The sequence below is a fragment of the Falco peregrinus genome, chromosome 1, assembly GCF_023634155.1.
Source record: "Falco peregrinus isolate bFalPer1 chromosome 1, bFalPer1.pri, whole genome shotgun sequence".
NCBI lineage: Eukaryota > Metazoa > Chordata > Aves > Falconiformes > Falconidae > Falco > Falco peregrinus.
This window is the reverse complement of record NC_073721.1, coordinates 120,719,071-120,739,159: the sequence shown is the minus strand read 5'-3', so window position 1 is coordinate 120,739,159 and position 20,089 is coordinate 120,719,071. Positions and strand designations below refer to the sequence as shown.

The following is a 20,089-nucleotide window of genomic DNA, read 5'->3' as shown; positions in this document are numbered from 1 at the left end:
AAAATCTAAGTATTTAAAACAGCAGAAATCTAAAAATTATTATTATTAATTGCTCACCTACCTGATCCATGCACCGCCACCAGGACCAAGTCGATATTAGTTTCGGGTAGTGGAAAAACATTAGATCCAAAATATTTAGAGTTATAACGATAAAATACGAATTTCAGAGAATGAAAAAAAATATATATTCTAATCCCAAAAATATGCTGCTGATAAAGCAAAAGAAGCGGTAATTAGTACAAAAATGTCCGGGGGAAAAAGCTCATTAGGAGAGCGCACAAAAATGGAGGTACGCCATGGCTTCTAAGCTGGAAAAACAACGACCTGGGCTCTCTCCACGGCTTCTTCTTTCCAGCAAGGCACGAAAAGGGAGCCCTCAAAAGCTGCTTTTCTGCCCGAAAAAGGTCCGCTCGGCCCCCGATTAGTGCCTAGGAGAGGCAAGGGGCTGTGGGGGCCCCCTGAGGCTGCCCGAAAGTTAGGGAAAGTTGCGTAAAGTGTTGGGGAAGGCACGGAGCTGAGCGCGCTCTCTCTAAGGCACAGCCGCCATCTAGAGCTCCTTCCCAGCTCTGAGCTCTGCCTTTGATTGACACTCTCTACATTTACCCCACAACTCAGGTGATGTACCATAGACCCACCCCTTCATTTCTACCAAAAAAAGAGATAGCCTCCACCTAAAGGGTGCCTGCTACCCCCACAGCCCTGACTTCTTCCAACTACCCCAGCTGAAGGGGCACCTTAACCCCATGTGGCTCAGGCACCCTTTTGAAACCAGAAAGAAATGGAATTTGTGCCTTTTGTTTTAAAGATTTGCTAAATATTCCAGTGCCTGGGCTAAAATTACTTCCTCCCTGGACAGGAAGTGGTGCTGTTACAAGCCATTTTGAAAGAATGGAAGTGGAGCTGCCAGCCATGCAGCCAGCAGCAACCCACCTTGGGGGTCACCCCACCCAAGGGGTAGCTTTTTTTCAGTTCAGTGGCAGTATCCCCAGACAATAGCTCTTCCATTCGTCACCCAACACTTGCGCTTAAAGCTTGGGACAGAAGCGTCACCCGCTCCTAAGCAAGCCCTGCATCACTGGTAACACCCGCCAGCTCAACAGCGCCTCCCTGCTGGTTCTCCCCAACAACAAAAATCCAACAGCTACACAATTTCCATCAGTTATGTGAAGGCACTACTGCAAAACAAGGCTGACTCTATTAAAAGGGTTATTTCTACTTCACTTTCTTAACCCATTAATGGGCATTAAGAGATTTTAACACAACAAATTAATTTTAAAGCCGTACAATAGCCGAGCTGTAGAACTGGAAATCAAGCAGTATCTCAAATACAATATCCTAGTGTGGAGACGATGCATCAGAGAGGAAACGGAGGAGACCCAAGGATCCCCTAGCCTAGTATTCTGACTACCCGTTGTCTTCCCACAAGCAACAGACACCTTGAAGCGCAAGGACATCTTGCGTATTCGTAAGCAACACAACAAGACAGTGAAATCGGACATTGGGGGACCACTGCGGGGGGAAAGGGGTACCAGGCTAGTTTGGGTTTCTATGAACACCCATGGCACAGCATCCCAACAGCCTGACAACACTGGCTTCTACCAGTAGGTCCAAGATAGTCCCCTTCAAATTCCTCCACACACTTGCCATGCACATCCTCCAACAACCTATCATCCTCCCACATCAATGGATTTGGGTAGGAACGCTCTGTTGCCACAGCCCATTTTAAAGAATGTCATTTTCCTGATTATTTACAGACAACCCCTTGCACCTGAACACAATGCAAGACCATTCCAAGCAATCCAGGGTAATCCTAAGGAAATCCACTCATCTGAACGGGGATCCCTTCAGGTTGGTCCCAGTACCCAACTCCACCATATAACATGGCAAAACCAAACTTCAGCAAGCATGCATCATCAAAATGGCTGGATTAAACGGGTATGAACAATCCATCATGGTAAAAATGGATATTTACAAAGACTGGGCAAGCCACATGGTTAAATACACACAATGGGGTTTTGTTTGTTTTTAGGAGAAAACAGCTAAGTTAGATCAGTACCACCTTTGTCATCTTGCCCCTCCAGCATAAAACAAAGACAGCCAAAAATTTCAGGTGAAACATACATAGGAAGATGGCTACAGTTTAACTACCTGATCCCCAAGAAACTTGAAAGGAAATTGATTTTTGAACATTAGAACCATTTTAAAATTCATTTGTAAAGGTTAACATGTCATCTGTAGCAGTACCCGTAACAACTCAATTTTTTCTTTTCAAATACATGGTACAGGATCACGCATCTAAGTCTACATTAAATAGCAGTGAAGCCGACTGGACACTTGTACGGAACAATTTTAAGACCGAATACACCATTTAGGAAGTATGCTGTCCAGGAAATCTGTTGAAAAGTTTCTGTACCCATATACATCCAAACAAGCATACCTAAAAAAGTTACACAAAATACTCAGGCACTCCTTTATTGTCGTATTTGCTCAGCCTTCAATCAGTATCAATTCCATCTTAAAATAACTTCAGAAAGTTCAGCAGAAGTACCCTCACAATAGGCCAAGTACTGAAAAACCCCTAACATTAAGCACCTGAGTGAACCAACCAGCGAATAAAAATTCATTGGAAGTCATGGCAAAGTGAACATAATTTGCAAACGAAAACCACATTTTAAATCAAGTATAGCGCAAAATTTTACCTTGCCTTTTAGTGCTTAGCAGCTAAAGTATTTCTCACTTTAACAGCAACCAAAAAACATAACCCACTTCAGCATCAACACAATAAAAAAAAAAAAAAAAAAAACAAAAAAAAAAATACCAGCCAGAAAGGACAAACACAAAGTGTGAAAGAAACCAAAACCTTTTATTAAGTCACTTGAAAAAACATTACATTTTCTCCAAAGGGGTAGCAACAGATCTCTTACCAAATGAATTTGCCTGTTATGCACATACAACCCCGAAGTAAAATTTTGCCACCCAGTCCTCAAACAGATCCATCATTGGATAGCCACTGATACCGTCCCCTGCTTAATTCAAGTGCAAAGTCCATTCTGATAGGATGATCACAACCCAGATCTTCTCTGGTTTAATAACACGAGAGTCCATGTTTTAACATCGTTTTCTTGGACAGACATATCACAGCACTCATGCATTAGTCCATTTCCTCAACCTCTCAATCAACAGTGGAACTGCCATCTTGGTGTCCCATTCGTAGACTCCTTTTGACACTCTTCATGTGATTGGATTCTTTATGGAAAATTAAAAGAAAAATGCTGTTGGAATACAGATCATATCTTTAAACTAAGACATTCAAGTACTGCACCCTGAAGATAGTTTAAACATATAACTGATGCTGCATTCTATATTACACATTCCAGAACACCTACTTTTACCATGGACAATGTCAAATCATCAGTTCAAGAGTCAAAAATTATAAATTTTAACCAAAACTATGAATAAGTAGGGGAGGAAGTATTAGAAGTTCAAGAACCCTTTCAGGCTCCATAAATTCCTTTTGAAATTTCTGCATAGCGTTAAAACACTAGAGAAATCAATAGTGGGAAATCAGAGATATTTGCTCTGGCAACCATCTTTATTGGACTAACCCACCTACTAAAGCTGACGCTGCTTAGTGGAAAACCATGTTCATTATAATAAGCCAAATTTTTTAACTACTGTCCATGCTCCTTTCTTCAAAGACATAGATGCATCAAAACCAAGGTAACAGACATGAAAACTGGTTTCCTATATAAAGACAGTGACTGAACACCACCTTAACCCAGTTTCCCAGCTCATGGAAGACATACAGTGCAACAGCAAACACACAATTATAAACAAATAGAATGACTGGTTTAGTTACTGGTGGGAAAGGACACGTCAAAAGTCAGATGAAAATGGTAACGTTACACTAGTTGTCTTTAGCAAGGCCGCCATACTAGCCCTGCTCTGTATTCCAACTGTACTCTTCAAGTAACAGCAACTAAGACCACAGGTGAGTGACGAGCCAAAGTGATCAAATGACTTCCACATGGATAAATACAAACCAAGTGTCCCCATCTTTACACTATCATCCAAGAAAATAAGCTCATGTACTTAAAAAACCCCTCTACTACTCTCCTAGCATGCAAAAATCAAGTACAGGAAGTTATTAAGTGTTAAGAACATAATTTTAAAACAATGCTATGTGTAGAAGAGACCAACATACAAAAAGGGTTTTTTAAATGTCTTCATGATTTTGAGTATCTGCACTCCAGTGCCAATTTACTCTTTTGAATGTGTATAGCTTTAACCCCATTTTAGTCTGAAACCCAACTTCACCTCTACATTGTTCCCCTGGTAATCCTGGGCAGATTCTTACACATGATGCAGAAATTACCCACAGTACAGCAAAAATCGTGGAGCCATCTAGTGGTCTCTGCCTCCTCATTCCAGTTTCCCCATTCTCATTTCAAAATAACCAGTTACAACAAAGCAAACAGCAATGGAACCAGTACAACAAGCCTCAGTCTGACTTTCACAACTGCCCATATGTCCTGTTCCATATTACTTTATAGACTTCCTTGTTTTAAATACAATGGAAGCAGCACACAGAAGTGGAACACAGGATCTGGTAATTCACTTTGCCTTGTACTGTGCAATGTACATAGTTGTAATAGTATTCAACCACAGGATCATCACATTTTCAGAACCAGAAATTGAGCATTCAAGTTTGCAGAAGTTCTTTGTTTCAAGCATTCAACTCACCCTCAGTTAAGATAGAATGAAATATTTTGAAACATATTTTTTCTTCCCCATAGTAAACTGAATGAACAGTTTTGGGGGTTGTTTTGTTTTTTGGGGGTTTTTTAGTTCCAATTGTTACATTAGCCTAATTTCAAATTCAGTTAGGCATCTGAAGACAAATTAAAACTTTGAGTATTTTTTTTAATGCTAATGCCTTGACTGAGGTACCAAAACATGAAAAATAAGTCACCACAGAGTTGTCAATTATTGTCACAATCAAGTACTCAAAGTACTGACATGAGCACAGTAGAAACCCCATAAATAAGCTTCTTACAATAAGTATAAAAATAATTTAAACGGTCTTAACATAAGGAAATTTAATTACTGGTATCAGCTATCCCCACCTCTCAAAAATGTAATTTAGTTACATATTAGTCAACCTTGAAAGGCCCTTTTCAGTTGGGTTAGCCTCCTGCCTTAGACACTAATGAGATCTGCCAAAAGCAATTTGAGGGCAAGTTTCCCTACTAGGTTCACCTACATTTGGTTGTACCAAAACTCTGCAAGTAATCCTGCCACATTCATGTTAAACTCTTCTCTTGACCTTGTAAAATAATTAGCAGTAAACGGAACTGATGATATATTATAATTAAGAACATGCTACAACAATCCTTGTTGTAACTTATTCATACATCAAAAAGATGCTACAGTAACAGCCAAAATATTAATAGCAATCTGTACACTTTTTCATGTGAAATCTACATTTGCTTTAAAAGATTTCACAGCAGTTGTTTACTTATGAATTAAGGCACATTTTCTTAAGAGGTTTCAATAATGTTGCAAAAAAAATACTCCTCCACCAAGACATATGCAGTGATCCCATACTTCAGGTAGCCATTGAAGAACCCTATTTTTTTGCTAATGACATGAGCCTTTTGCTCCTTTTGTAGAATCAATAAGGCATCATCCCATTTTTCAAACTTCTATTATCTACTATTTACTGTATTTGTTTCCAAACACAGTATTTTGCTCATAACGATTAAGGGGCTTGCATAGTCATGTAATACTTTCAAGGTTTCCTTCACATCACTGGTAACATATTGACACTCCATGTCAACAGACAGAATTCACAAACATGCCTAAAGGTTTAAGGCAGCAGTTTTGAAACATCTTCAGTTTACAAAATTTTTCTCTTCAGTTTTTTTCTAATTATTTGTTGCTCTACCTATTAAGAGACCACAGCAATAAAAGACATCTCTTATGGCCAAAAACATGGCTTCAGCTATTTCATGTCTATTGAAACCTTGTGTTCCTGAAGTGTGAGATTGAAGGCCTGTAACATGTAACACACCCATGCATCAGTGCAAGTGCCTAAAACACCACTACATCTACAAAGTTTTCCAGAGTGAAAAACTCTCACGCTCTGAAGCTTAAACTTAAAAATCGAGATGACATACTGTTAGTAAAGGGAAATTCACTCCAACAGAGGGAGCTGAATGGACAGAATGGAAGTTCTGAGCAACCAAACCTGAAGTTCTACACTTCGAAGTTCATTAATGCAAGATTTTATTCTCCAAGACACGTCTCTGGTAACTCTCACACCAGAGGGAAAAGCAGACCTGTCCTTTACCGACATCAAAAGTCCACCTTTAAGTCCACCAAAAGACATCTTTAAAAGTAACTAAGTACTCTGGACAGTCCTAAGCCTGCTTTTACCACTATCAGATGTTCAGCAAGCACAGGAGTAAAAGCACAACTCATGTAAGACCAGGTATTCTTACTTAAGAAAGGTTGTTTGCCAGGTTTTGAGATTAATTTTCAAGTAAGATGTGACTTTATGCACTCTTTTGTGGATGTTATTTTTATATAATAAAGCATGCCAACTGCAGTAAGGCTCCCATTTTCAAATATTTGCCCCTTCTATCAAAAAAAAGTAATTAAAATCAGTGCTTCAAAACCAGAGACAGTAATACTAGATCTTTCAAGATCCATACATCTGGATGTTTTTACAAACACATTTTGAAGAAAACTGTTTCTTTAAGCCAATTAAGAGTTTCACTTTCACCCTTTACATCGGGTAAGGATTAGAAAACAGGAAAGTGGAAGCATTCCTTGGTCTGTAACTGAAAAGTCAGGCTCCTGCTCAAGAAACCAGATCTGACAACAACTAATTTACAATCCAATGAGAGAAAACAGAAAAAAGTACACAGAAAGATGTAGGAAACAGATGCAGATTAATACAAAAATGGAACACAAATCACATGTTTACAGATTATAGCAGGTTACTGAGGAAAAAAGGCATCAGTGGACAGCATAGGGAGAGTTTTGAGGAACAGCTGGAAGGAGTAATAATTACTTCTAACATAGCAAGAAATATGCTGTTCTACACACACCTGTAGTGTGAAAAATAGCCTAAGACTTCAGAAAAAGTAATAAAACTCACAGAACACAGCAGAAGAAGATGAAACAGTAATCAAAGATCATCAAAACTGAGCACATGTACACACATTAAGAACTGAATTGCTCAAAGTTTGTGAATTCTATTGTTTTGCTTCAGAGCTGTAGTCTTAGTGATAAAATTGATTCAAAACGAGCTGTACCTAAAAGCAGAAAAAGGCCACGACATTGTGGGCCTAGCAAGGTTTGCACCTTACCCCCACTACTCCTTTTTCCTTTCAAAAGAGCTCTACATTGGTTTCTACATCACATGAGTAGACAGAGACCCCAAGAAAGCATGGGACTTTAGAGTACAAACAGGGAGAAGCTGCTTTTCTAGCAGCCAAGGCAGCATAGACAGCAGTTTGTACATGGTAAGCATGGCTGCTGAAGGTCTCCGTTAACACACGTAGCCACCAGACAGTTAAAAATCACTATCTATCATCTATCCACTGAAACAAGAATATCTGCATCCTGGAACACATTTTCTCAAGCTGTCTGCAGTCTGAGGCTGGCATTACTCAATCAGGTAGCATGTCATACTGAAAGAACTGTCTCCAAGAAACTGTCTCTTTTAAAGAAAAGCATCTATTCCAAAGCATAGCTCTACAGGAACAGAGCTTCCCACTAAATAAAAAAAAGTTAATTCATGTACACAAAATGCAATGGATGCCCCAATTAAAAATGTCAAATAAAGGAGTCTGAATTTTAAGCAGACAGGAAGACAAAAGGACTTGGGGTCTTTCCAGAGACAGCTCCCAAGAGTTACAGAACATGCCAGAGACAGCAAAAGGTCATCAGGACCAAATTCCTTTTAGATAAGGAAAATGGAGAAAATCCTATCCCCATATTCATCCAGCACAGAACTGAATTAATTTTTCTACTCAAGCCTGCCAATTTTGCATTTTGACACCATGAGGAATGATTCCTAAACAAAGTCTATATGCTAGCAGTTTAATATAGGAAGCTGTTACCAGCATTACATACCATTTTCTGCAAAGCTGAAGCTTCAAAAATGAACAGAAACAGAAAAATCATAGAACAGTTCCTATGTGCTCAGACTCTCACAGATCCTGACAGAAGCATAAAAGGACAACACTAGACACTTGTAAGACAAGTTCTTCCTGCTATATCTTACACACCATTTGTTATCCAAATTTTGTGTAGTACTTCTCTGTAGAGACAGACATTGTGTACCAAATCCTTCTGAACAAGCATTAAATCTATGACTTAATGTTCTAAATGAAATATGGAGTCAAATCACAGAAAATCAAAGACCTACAATTAGATATGAAAGCTGTTCTCCAGTGAGACAGGTTGAGAGCACCATCCAAGTATAGCTTCCTCTCCTAAAGAGCCCAGCAAGAATCATCATGTGGCCCTTCTAACTGAACCTTCTAGAAACATGTGCTCACAGACACACTTTAAGGAACTTCAGGATGTATCCAGCCAAAAACTTCATCAAGTTAAACATTATAGCCACGTGTGTTGCTGGTTTTTTTTTTTTTAAAGCTAAGTAGAAAATGTTATTAGGAATAACACAACTTACCAGTGCTTCAACCAAGAGCAGTTATTTTGGTTACAGTGAGTAAATCAATTCCTCAACACATCTGTAGGGAAAATGGTATATTAAACACTTGAAATAAAAAAATTAAAATAATTTTAAAACATTAAAGATCTACAAGACCAGAGCACTAGCCTAGGAATATTACAAAAATCCCTATCCTCAAATAAAATAAAATTCAAAAAGCACATTCCCAGCAGATCACAGCATACGGCACAAGAGACATTTTAATAAATAATTTTAAGTATCACTAGGCAACCTATTATCAAAGAACCTGTGCAAACCACCCAAGAAAGTCAGACCCAGTCCTGTACACAAATCCCTTGAGAAACAAAACAACAAAAATAATTTTGTAAGTTTTTGAAAAAGAGAAATTGGGCAAATGAAAGTATGCTTACACAAACTGATCTGCCCTTCACATAAAAATAACTAAAATACTCATTTTTACTGAGAGGTGCTATCAGCTAGATGCTGTGAAAATATTTAACACTGATATGGAATAAGTTTTTTATATCTCAAAGTTATCCCACGTATGGGTAAGGCCCAAATTTGAAAACTTAACTATGAAAAAGCTTATTGGCAATCCACATCAGTAACATTTAATCAAAATTACCTTAAGCAGAGGCAACAGAATTAAAGTAAGACCTAAAACTCTACAACAACTCATGAAACCCCCTTATTTTACTGTAAATCTCAACTGTGTGAAGTCATCCACTATCATGAGCCACACAAGTTATCTTCCTAACCTGTACAAGCAAACTGCTTCTCTCGTGATCTCTCAGAATCTACTTATCTTGGCATATAGCCTCAAATATGTAAAAATTAATGAACCTATTCAGTGATACCATACTGTGCATGATTTTCTACAATATTCTAAATACTCTTCAAACTGATAGCTACTCAGATGTGTAGAAAGCAAGCTGTGATGAACAGAATTGTAGTTTCTTTGCTGATATAATTTACTTGAAACTTAATATGGAAAAAGATCCCTTTAGGAAGGGGAAACAATAAAAAGTTGTAGTAGTAAAGTGGCACAAACATGTAGAATATCCAAATGAACAGGAAATTTAGAGCTTCAAAACATGCATTTAAATGTGATCCAACAGCTGCTATTAAATGGAGGCACAAAACTGAAATACTTCAAAATGGCGGACAGGCACTTTGTAGATGAAACACAACATGGTTGCTGGACTTTAATAATCCAAGAGGCATCTATCAGTCACGCAAAGCCTAAGAAATTAACCAGGTAAAGAGGTTTACTTATGCCCATTAAATCTCCTTCTGTCCTATATGTCCCATTTTACTCAAAAAAAAAAAAAAAAAGAAAAAACACTTAGAAGCTACAATTTAATATATGAAGACTACATAGCATTAATGACCGCAAAATTTTCAGCTTGCGAGTCTTGGCCATTTTAAATAATTTACAGCACAGCTAAACATGTATCACTGCATTCAAGTTCATTCTTGTTGTCTTCAATTCTAGAAGTAGCATCCAGTTATGGTAATTTCACAGAAACTTTAACGAGGATACTTAATATGGCTTTGTACCACACAGAGGAACAGCCTCCTCTACTGAAAGAGTTACTAAGACTCGACCAGAGTGCGTTCTTCTGACCTCAGCAGAATTTTGCAAAAGGAATCTAGTATCTGTCAGAGTGGTAACACCTAGTAGCAGTAAAACTTCTCCACTCTGAAGTGAACAAATAAACCATTGGGTTTTGTAAAAATAGCACAAAGATCTTACTAACATATTACATTTCATTCATACGATCACACAAGTGATCGTTTTCCACCATTATAAAATAGACCGCTACATTCTGAGTTTTTGAATTTTAGTATCCAAAACTCACTCACGAACTATAGAACACATCACAAACACTGAAGGTTTACGCCAAGAGCCACGAACTATAGAGCCAGTAAACACAGGTTTCAGCTGAAAAAATTTAGTCTTTCAGATTAACACCTGTATTTCCTCTTTAACATTCAATTTATTTAATAAATGTCAAACTAAAAATATTTTCATCAGACTACTCTCAGTAATTGTTGTAGCCCCTGTGTGATTAAAAAATCCACGCCCTATTTAAAAATAAACACGTTTTTCTTCTTTTGAAGTAGTTTTACAGTTGTGGCTTATATTTGGTTTTAAATTATAGAATGAGATGTTGTAAGCACAGTATGGCCTACACCACGTAAAACACACCGTGCATCATAGGTCCATGACTCCTTCACCAAAAGACTGGCACTGCTAGCTCCAGAGAATCAGGAAAGCACACCTTTTACAGCAAGAGGTGAGGTCAAATGCTCTAAAGCTATCAACCTGGTAACAGAGTCTTTCTCAGGATAAACTGAAGTATTTCAGCAAAGATAATATATACCAGCACACTGATGTTTTTCCATATAAGCTACCAATGTTACAGATCAATTCTATGAGAATACTTAACATGACTTTGTACCACCAGAGGAACAGCTTCCTCTACTGAAAAAGTTACCAAGATTCGACCAGAGAGCATTCTTCTGACCTCGTCAGTCCTCATCAGTATGCTGCAGTGTGGTCATGAACTTAAAACTTTCCCAGTTTTAAGTCCCCAGTAGTGTGCCGCTAGCCTACTAAAGGTCTACCCAACCTAAAGATCAAGCTGCCATTTACAAGATGAAAACATGCTGTTCTTAGAAGAAAAGGCAGCTCCAAAGAGCTCACAAAAGTAACAAGGGACATTTAAAACTGTTTTTATTATAATACCTGTTCAGCACAAATAGCATCATGACAACATAGAAAATAAGTAAGACCTTTAAGACCAAAGTGCTCCATTTTGTACTCATTGCAAAACACCCAGGTTAGTCAAGATGACTCTGCTCTTGAGCACCGTGCACGGTGGTTGTAATTTTTTTATGAAAGCAGATCAATTAGAAGTTGCAGCTTTAGACATTTAAGGATTACACATTAGGAAAACAAGTTTTGAGTTAAGACAAGATCAGTCCCATCACCACTACAAGTCTTTTATGTGAATCAGGCTAGTCTTGCCTTTATCGTAACAGATCATGCAGTATCTGGTGACTTTGACTCTCTGAATTGAAAATTCACGTGGGATTTCAAGTATGCTCTGCTGTTCCTCTCAAGGTACCAGATAATTTCTAACACAAACTTCTAATTCTTAAACTTCACAGCAGGCAGTTACACAAAGAAGTTCTAGAACACACTTAACAGCCTTGCTCGTTAGCTGTGTTTTTTTGCAGGACATCCATGGTGAACGGTAGTCTAATACCTATAAATATTACTTGAAACCTGCCTTGCATATTAGTAGTGACTTACTGCATATGAAGGTTTATTACAACGTGGAGAGACATTTTGAAAAAGCTTATGCAAAACCAGTACATGATTTTTCTTATATGAACAGGCTGAAGCGTTCATCCAAGCCAAAGAGAACAGCGGCACTCAGGCAGGGGTTCACAAGATCTGCATTCTTAAATTATCGTGATAAATTATGTAATTTTAAAACGCAAATTATCAGGCGTATTTTTGAAAATCCTGATACACATCTTCATGAAGATACCCTACACTCTGAGCTCCTGAATACATACTGAAGTACATTAGCATGGTAAGCTGTGAAAAGGAACCAGTTAAGACAGGCAAACAAGATCCCAACTTTTAGTTACACAGTGGTAAAAGCATGACTCAAATACAACATGTTGCTCTGTCTCTAAATGCAGAGCCTTAAAGTGAAAAAAAAAAAATAATAAAACCAATCAAACATTAGAAAGCCAATTTTTTTTATACTGCAAGGACAGCAAGACACTTCATAACAGCTAGGTGCAGGTTTAGGCTTTTAGAGTAAAATTTACACTGAAAAAAGAATTTCTATGTTTATTGTATAAAAACAACTTATTGGAAAAGAAAAGCTTATGAGTGTCACTTGCTAATGAACCAATACCTTGAATGGAAAGAAAAGCATTTGTGAAGTTTGATTAGACCGTATGTCCTTAGCAGAGATGGCAGTCAGTCCTCATAAGCACAGCTTTAGTTTACAGCGTGTTGGCATGGTAATGTCAGATTCTTAAAAAAGTCTTATTTATAAGTGAGCATAAAAAAAAAAATCTCAGAAGATGTGTAAGGAGCCATTACTGTATTCAGTACACACTAACAGATTTCAAATGCACTAAAACTTGAAAAGAAAATTCAAGAAGGTAAAACATTGCAGCTTAAATGTTCAATGTTTATTTTGCTGCAACCCCCCCCATTATCCTCCAAAATATTTAAAAACAAAAGAAACAAGGAAACACAACACAGAATAACATACCTGGTATGTACAGTACAGAATTTTGTTCAAGGTCTTTTACCCAACCAGCCATCTGAATCTTTGGAAGTAAGAACAATATCCAGAGTAATAATAGCCTTTAAAGAAAAAAAAAACCCACCATGTTTGACTGAAAACAAAGGTGTATACAGATTTTACCTACAATTCTAACATTCTCAACTGACAGAAACTTTTTCAAAATACATACAAAGGTGTCTTACGATTAATAAAAATTTTACCTACAGTACAAAACCATAATATTCTATCCTTGCCAAGCACTGGCATTCAGGTCTCCAAAACTGAGTAACAGAGCCCAAAAATCTTCTGTATGAAAACCTGAAGTCTAGGATTATTACTGTCATACACAAATTCTACAATATCCCCAAGTATTAATGCTACCAACTCATTAAATACAAAACCTGAAAAATTGTTAAAGTTCAATGTACGTTTTTCCTGGGACAAATGGAACTTCTAGGTTTATATGAAAATACTTTATTTTCCAGCAACAACAATGCACATGTATGCGCATACATATATTAAAAAAATAATCTACTTACTAAACAGCCTTAGTAAAATAAAATTTATATGGAAGCTGCAGCATGAACATCACATTATTTTAAGGCATTCTCCCCATATGTGCAAAAAAAGGTTTTTAAATAGTCCAGATAATTTATAAAATGTGTCCTCTCCAATTTAAAAAATGTTTTGGTTTTTTTTTTCCTCTCCATCTGCGCAATAACAAAAAGGCAAATCCCAAGATCAAAAAAATAACAAGGAAATAAACATACTATCACAAGTTATAACCACTCTTACCTAAGAAAATAAGGTATGAATGACTCTTCTGGAAGCCAGTCAGGAAATAAGATATTGTTCATGGAATTCTACCTAAAGAAAAAGAAAGTATGAAAATTTTCAACATTTTGCTTTAGAAAAGCAGAACAAGTCAGATGCTTGAAATTTATTGATCTTTAGGTAATTATTAAGTTAGGAAAAACTTATGATAGCAGTAACTGTATCTTTACAACTCAACTCTAAAAATAAAAGTACGGGTGGCTGCACATACTTGGCTGAAAAAAAACACTGGAGATGGAAGAGTGACTGACATAGAACATGTATGATCTATATTTTTGCATGAATACCTGCAATCTGCTCTTCTGTCTCCCTTTAATTTAGAATGACTTAAAGATCAAATGTCTGGTCAATTCTTCTTAAGAGTAATTTATCACACAATACCTCACAGTCCTTGTACTTTTTTTTCCACATTAGTGTCTTCAGAAGTAGGCTATGCAAAATCTAATAAAATCTCTAGTGATAGCAAAGTAATTTTAAAATGGCTTCTGCCATCAGCTTCTCAAAATTTTAAGTCCTAAGTTACTTGATCTCCCCTAGAAAGGTATCTTTTTTGCCCTTCAGAACACACTTTTTAAGCATTCAGCTTCTTTCACCTTTAATCAGATCCCAAACTATGCTCTTTAACACAAGGAACACCATATTTGCACTACCTCTAGCCAACTTTTCTTGCCTTTTGTGAAAAGGCTTAACGTTCTATTTTGCACCAGTTACATTTATCACCACTATTTCATACTCTAGCAGAAGTCTGGAATCATTCTGTAAATATGTGGGTAATTAAAAAAAAAATACATTTTAACGTTACATTAAAAGATACTAAACATAAATGAAATTCCTACATCTTATATACATAAAAACGCAGAATCATTGAATAAATATGATAAAAATTAAGAGCAGTTAATTTTCAGAAACTTAGCTATTTCATTTTCAGTAGCTGAAAGAAACAAGTCAAAGCTATTTAAAAATTATCACCCAATATATTAAAAAAAGAAAAATACAGCAGACACCCACCTAAAGCTAGAACTTTCTTTTCAGCAAAGTGTGTATGTCAGAACCTGTTCTACACTGCAGAACTGTTGCTGAGGTTATAAAACCACCATAATCCAAATCTAACATAAAGATACCGAAGACTTTGCACAGAGGTGATAGAAGTCCAATGGTTGCTGAAACTTGTATTTTTATTTCCAACAAAAGCCAGCTTTCATTGTTGTAATGACAGATTTATATGTGCAGAGGAAGTACCGAAAAATGTTGATTTACCTCCAATGGCAGTATTTAAAACCTGCACGGAGTTTTATGATCCTGTACAAGTGTGCACCAGATAAATCCAACTAATATGGCTACACACAATCTCAAATTAAAACTGAAGTTCTTAATATTTACCTCTTACCCTACTACAGTGACTTTTAATACAATTGGAATTACAACTTCACCCTTAAATTGGTAATTGCTGAATGCGAGCCAGCGCAAAACAAACATCAGGCATTCCATTTAAACTTGCGTTTTTAGAGTCCTGCAATAGCGTTGTACAACTTCTAAATTATTAACCATCGAAAAGAACGATAAAAATGCTACATGAACAGAAATGACTGCGAGTTCCCTGAAAAATGCATAAACTGAATACTAAAAACAAAACTGACACCCAATTAATTATTTTTAAAAGCTTTTAATGTCACACACAAGCCCATTCGCTTCCTTGTCGTGTAATTCATATTTAAGTAACTACCTTTTCTTCCCGTAGTGCCTTCTAAATCACAACTGTAGTATTTTGCCAACTTTAAACTGTAGACTTGGCATGACCGAGCTTTGTTTTTTTAAGCTTGTTAAGTTTTTGTATTGTTGTTTTAATTGCAAAAATCATATCGTATCTAATTCTTAAGACTTTTCCTTAAAGTTCTGCACCTGAACTGCTGTTTTTCAAGTGAAGTAAATTTCTATCTATTGTTTCAGTAAAGTACTAAGCTGTCTCATCCGCAGCCTGTTTTTTCTTACTGGTTTAGAAAGAGTTAAAAGCCAACACCCCACAAAAAAACCACCAAGTTTTATTTTTAAGAGAAAAGGACATGGCGTCTTTGTTCTTACAAACTACGAAAACATATCCCCATCTGAGCAGCAACGGGCACCAAACGCTCTTTGAACAGGTACGGGCTTGGGGCTAAACATTTAACTGATGATGTAGTACAGTCTTCACCTCTCCCCCCACCACCCCACCCCCCCCCCTTTACTGCTGCATTGGAGTTATAAGCTGGTTTGCAGATGCCCCCCTTCCATGCTGCGCTGAGGGGAACAGGTCTGCAGCCCCCCCTCTCCTCACTGCTGCACTGGGGAACCCGTCTGCAGCTCCCCCCATCCTCCGTGCTGCATCGGGGGCCGGGGTGTGCGGAGCCCCCTCGGTGCTGCATGAGCAGGGGGGAGGGGGAGCGCTCTGCAGCCCAGGAGCCGACGAGTGTCACCGGGGCGGCCGCCGAGCCGGGCTCCCTCTGCGGCACCCCTTCTCCCGCCGCTCCCTCCCCGAACCCCGCGGCTCCCCCCGCACCCAAAAGGGGTCACGGAGACGAGCGGGGGTCCCCGAGGCTCCCCTCAGGGAGCGGCGAGGGGGGGCAGGGAGAGGCAGGCGCCCCCTCCCCCTCCCGGCTCCAAGGACATTTTGTTTTTCCTCCCAAGGACAAAGGACAATGAGAAGCGAGGAGGCTCAGGCACTTACCCAGCGAAGAGCAGCCCGCTGGCTGGCAACGGGGGCCCTGAGAACGGGACGCTGCTCCCCTCCTCGCCCTGCCGGCGGCGATGGACGGCCCCGCGCCCGCCCGGCAAGGGAGAGGCGCGGGCAGCGCTTCGTCGCCCGGCGCCATTGCCCTCCGCCCGTCGGCAGCCCCGCACGGCAGCCCAGCTCGCCGCCCTCCGTCGCCCCGGAACCCCCAGAGTGCCGGGCCCGACTTGGCTCCCGAGACCGGCACACGGGGCGCTCGCCGGGCGTCCCCGCTCCGAGCCGCGGGGAGAGCGCCCGGGAGCACGGCTGCAGCTGCGGCTGCTTCCCCGGCCATCTTGTGCCGTATGTGTGAGAGTCTCTCCCGTCTCCTCTCAACTCCTTCCTCCCCTCCCCCCCCGCACAACATGGCCGCCCGCTTACTACTCACTGCGGCGAGGAAGGGGCGGGCCCGGGCCCCTGCCCCCTACCCGCGGCGCGCTGCGCCCCCCCCTCCCGGCCCGCCCTCGGCTGCGCGCGCGCCGCGCGCCGCTCCCCATTGGCCACGCCGCGCCCTCCCCGCCAGGCCCGAGCGCGCGCGCCCCGCTCCTATTGGCCGCGCCGCGCCCTCCTTCGACCTCCCCACCCCGGGCCCGCGCGCACCGCGGCCGCGGCCTCCCATTGGCTGCGCTCCCCGCCTCAGCGCCCGCCGCCGAGTATTGGCGAGCGGCGGCCGGCCGCTCCCCATTGGCTCCCGCCCGGCTCCTCGCGCGCCCGCCCCGCCCGCCGCGGGCTCGCGCCCAGTCCGCACAAGCTGCCCCTCAGGGGGAGGAGGGCGGCGGGGAGCTGGGCCGGCGCTCCCGCCCCGCAGCTCCCGCCCCGCCGGCGGCCCCGGGCCCCGCTGCCACCCCCTCCCCAGCCCCACCTGGCCGGGGTTAGGATGTTCCTCTGAAGAGGCACACCCCGCCTCGTGGCAGCAGTGACCCCGCTTCGTCCGAGCGCCGCCTTCGCTGCTAACCCACGCTTCAGAAGTCCCGTCATCCCTCGGGGTGCCTAGGGCGCCCCTCGCTAACCTGTGGCCGCCTACGGCGAGGCGCAGCCCCCCTGGCCTGGCTCGTTAGGAGCCCCTCGCCCAACGGCCCGGTTTGCTGTTGCACCCTGTGCTGCCATTCCCACGATAAGCACCTCGTTTCTCTCACAGTACCTATGCAGCAGCCTGGCCTGGGCCCTGGCGCTGCCCATCCACCGGGCAGGCCTGGGCACCAGCTCCACCTCACCGCAGAACGTGGTGCCGCAAAGCCCTTGGCTCCCTTGACCTGCGTACGGCCCACGGCCCCGTGCGCCCTCAACCTGCTCCTGACCCCGCTGGTGGGAAGAGCCAGCACCACCGCACTACCTGCCTGTAGTCCCAGTCCTCATTAGTACCTCTCAAAAGCACCACAGACACCCAAATAAAACTAGGTATGGTGCTTTTTTTAGCCGACTCCATAGAAACTGTCTTGTATGCCAACCTCAACAGGACATTGTCTCCTATTTTGACTACTGCCATGGAAACCAATTCAGATATCAGCAGGATTGAGGGGCATCCCCCACATTTTTGGTCACTTGTCATAAATGCCTGTCCCCAGCCAGTGGGTTAGGATGTTCCTCTGAAGAGGCACACCCAGCAAACACGACTGAACAGCGTAATTAATATTTACATACTTCAGCAGTCACTTTGAATGATACACATGCCTTTCTCCTTTTTCATTCGCACAGCTTACTCCGCTAAAAGCAGAGAGAAAGGGGTCCCGATCTTCCTTTTTTATACAAAGCATGTGGGCAGTTATGGCAGCAATTAAACCAACAATGTTTAAAATCATAATGGAAGGCCTCAGCAGCTAGCCTGGCGCTTGAAGTTGTGCAGTTGGACTTCAGCAGCCATCTCCTGAGCTGGGTCCTGGAAAAGCCAGAAGCAGCTGGTCAGCTGAAAAGAATCAGTCAACTAACGCCCTTGAGGAAAAACCACGTTGAGTTTGAGATGTACTTCCTTTCAAAATACAGAGAAAAGCTGACCTCCTTGTACAGGATAGCAGGGGAGGAACAAACATATCTACTGACTTGTAGACAGTGGTGATAAGGTGGTTACAGTCTTCAAAAAAGGACAGTGGCATAAAGGTACCTCAGCATGGGAGCCTCCAGCTAAGGAATTAACGGTGGAGCAAAACTGCAGATACTGCTTCTCAGCTGGGGAAAAGGGCAAAAAGGCCTTTGGGTTTGTTTTCCCACAAGAAGAAGAAATGAAGTTCTGGTCTACAGAGCCTACGGAGAGCAGGAAGCCTGGTCTGCAACTTCATTCCCGTTCTGATTCCTGCAAAGGCTAATCCTCTTGCTCTCGGTGGAACCACTCACACATAACTGTGCATAAAGGTGCTTGCATGAACAGAACCCAGATGCTGTCCTCCTTAGAAAACTACCAACAGTGAAGAAAGGGGAAAGGCAACCAAGGATAAGGCAGGAACTAGATGAAAGTAGGGTGCAGCAAAAGCACTTCTACTTATGTCGGCATTTTCAGCCAACTACAAGGTATGACTTCACAGCAAGGACCAAGATTAGAAGTTCAGAGTACAATTTCCAGCCTTTCTATTGCTTCTTTCCAGAACACAAGTACATTTCTAGAAAAATTATATTAAGTGTGATCACTTGTAATAACCGCATGAAAGGGAGAAAAGAGATCAGGCATCCAAGACATAATTGCACTCTTTAAGAGTCATATGATTCCAGCCAGAAGAGTTTAAGGTTGTATTTACTTTTCTCTAGCTATACCAAACTGTCTAGTATACTAGACTATTCCTCTTTAAAAAAAAATTAATCCTGTACATTTACAGACAGAAATGTTTTTGAAAGTCACTTACTGTATTGCTGTTACATGTAACCAAAAAATTACTGGAAGTCTAATATCCTCATTAAATATTTTCAGTGCTGCTGTTTTGCTTCCTGGCTACCAAGGCCTAAAGCAGCTCCAAAAAAAGCTTGCACAAGTATCCATCACCTCTTCCGTTTCTTGGATTCAAGTGAGTTGTACGTATGTGAACCTAAGTACAGTCACTCTCTCCAGAGCTGCAGCACTCATCACACAACTTTGCTGTTCCTGTACCAGTCACAGTCTACCTGTTTGCATTCTTCCTGCCTAATGAACAGCAGAACGGTGCTAGTCTCCTTTTTCACGTTTTTTATCTCCCATGGTCCTCTCTGTATAAATACAACATTCTCATTCCTACTGCCTCTGCAGTTACCCCATTTTATTTTTCCTTCTAAATTCAGCATTTCTACACAACTGCAAAGTCCTTCATACAATTTATTTCTTCTCTTTTAGATGACAGGCTTCCTGCTTTGTGTAGCATTAGGCCAGATACTTCAGCCATGTTTTATGAACCACATGTCTGATAATAATGAGACAACTTAATGTTTCCATTACTAATTTGGGAACTATTTTCTGAGACTGCATCTGCGGCTAGAATTCCAGATGGAGGCACACAATCTCACTTTCTGGTACTCACCCAA

The 20,089-nt window shown here is 41.0% G+C and overlaps 1 protein-coding gene across 18 annotated transcripts in view; it reads right to left on the bottom strand.

Annotated features, from left to right (window-relative positions):
• CHD2 (chromodomain helicase DNA binding protein 2) overlaps positions 1 to 20,089 on the bottom strand; it is a 94,779-nt gene that overhangs the window by 53,200 nt on the left and 21,490 nt on the right. For 4 of the 18 annotated variants that reach the window (XM_055813083.1, XM_055813150.1, XM_055813156.1 and 1 more), the window contains exons 1-5: positions 16,568 to 16,978; positions 13,828 to 13,899; positions 13,018 to 13,112; positions 8,708 to 8,768; positions 62 to 3,246 (exon numbers count right to left, since the gene is read on the bottom strand). The gene's annotated coding sequence lies outside the window, so the exon portion shown is untranslated. The other 14 variants (XM_055813112.1, XM_055813100.1, XM_055813096.1 and 11 more) reach the window with 10 other exon arrangements.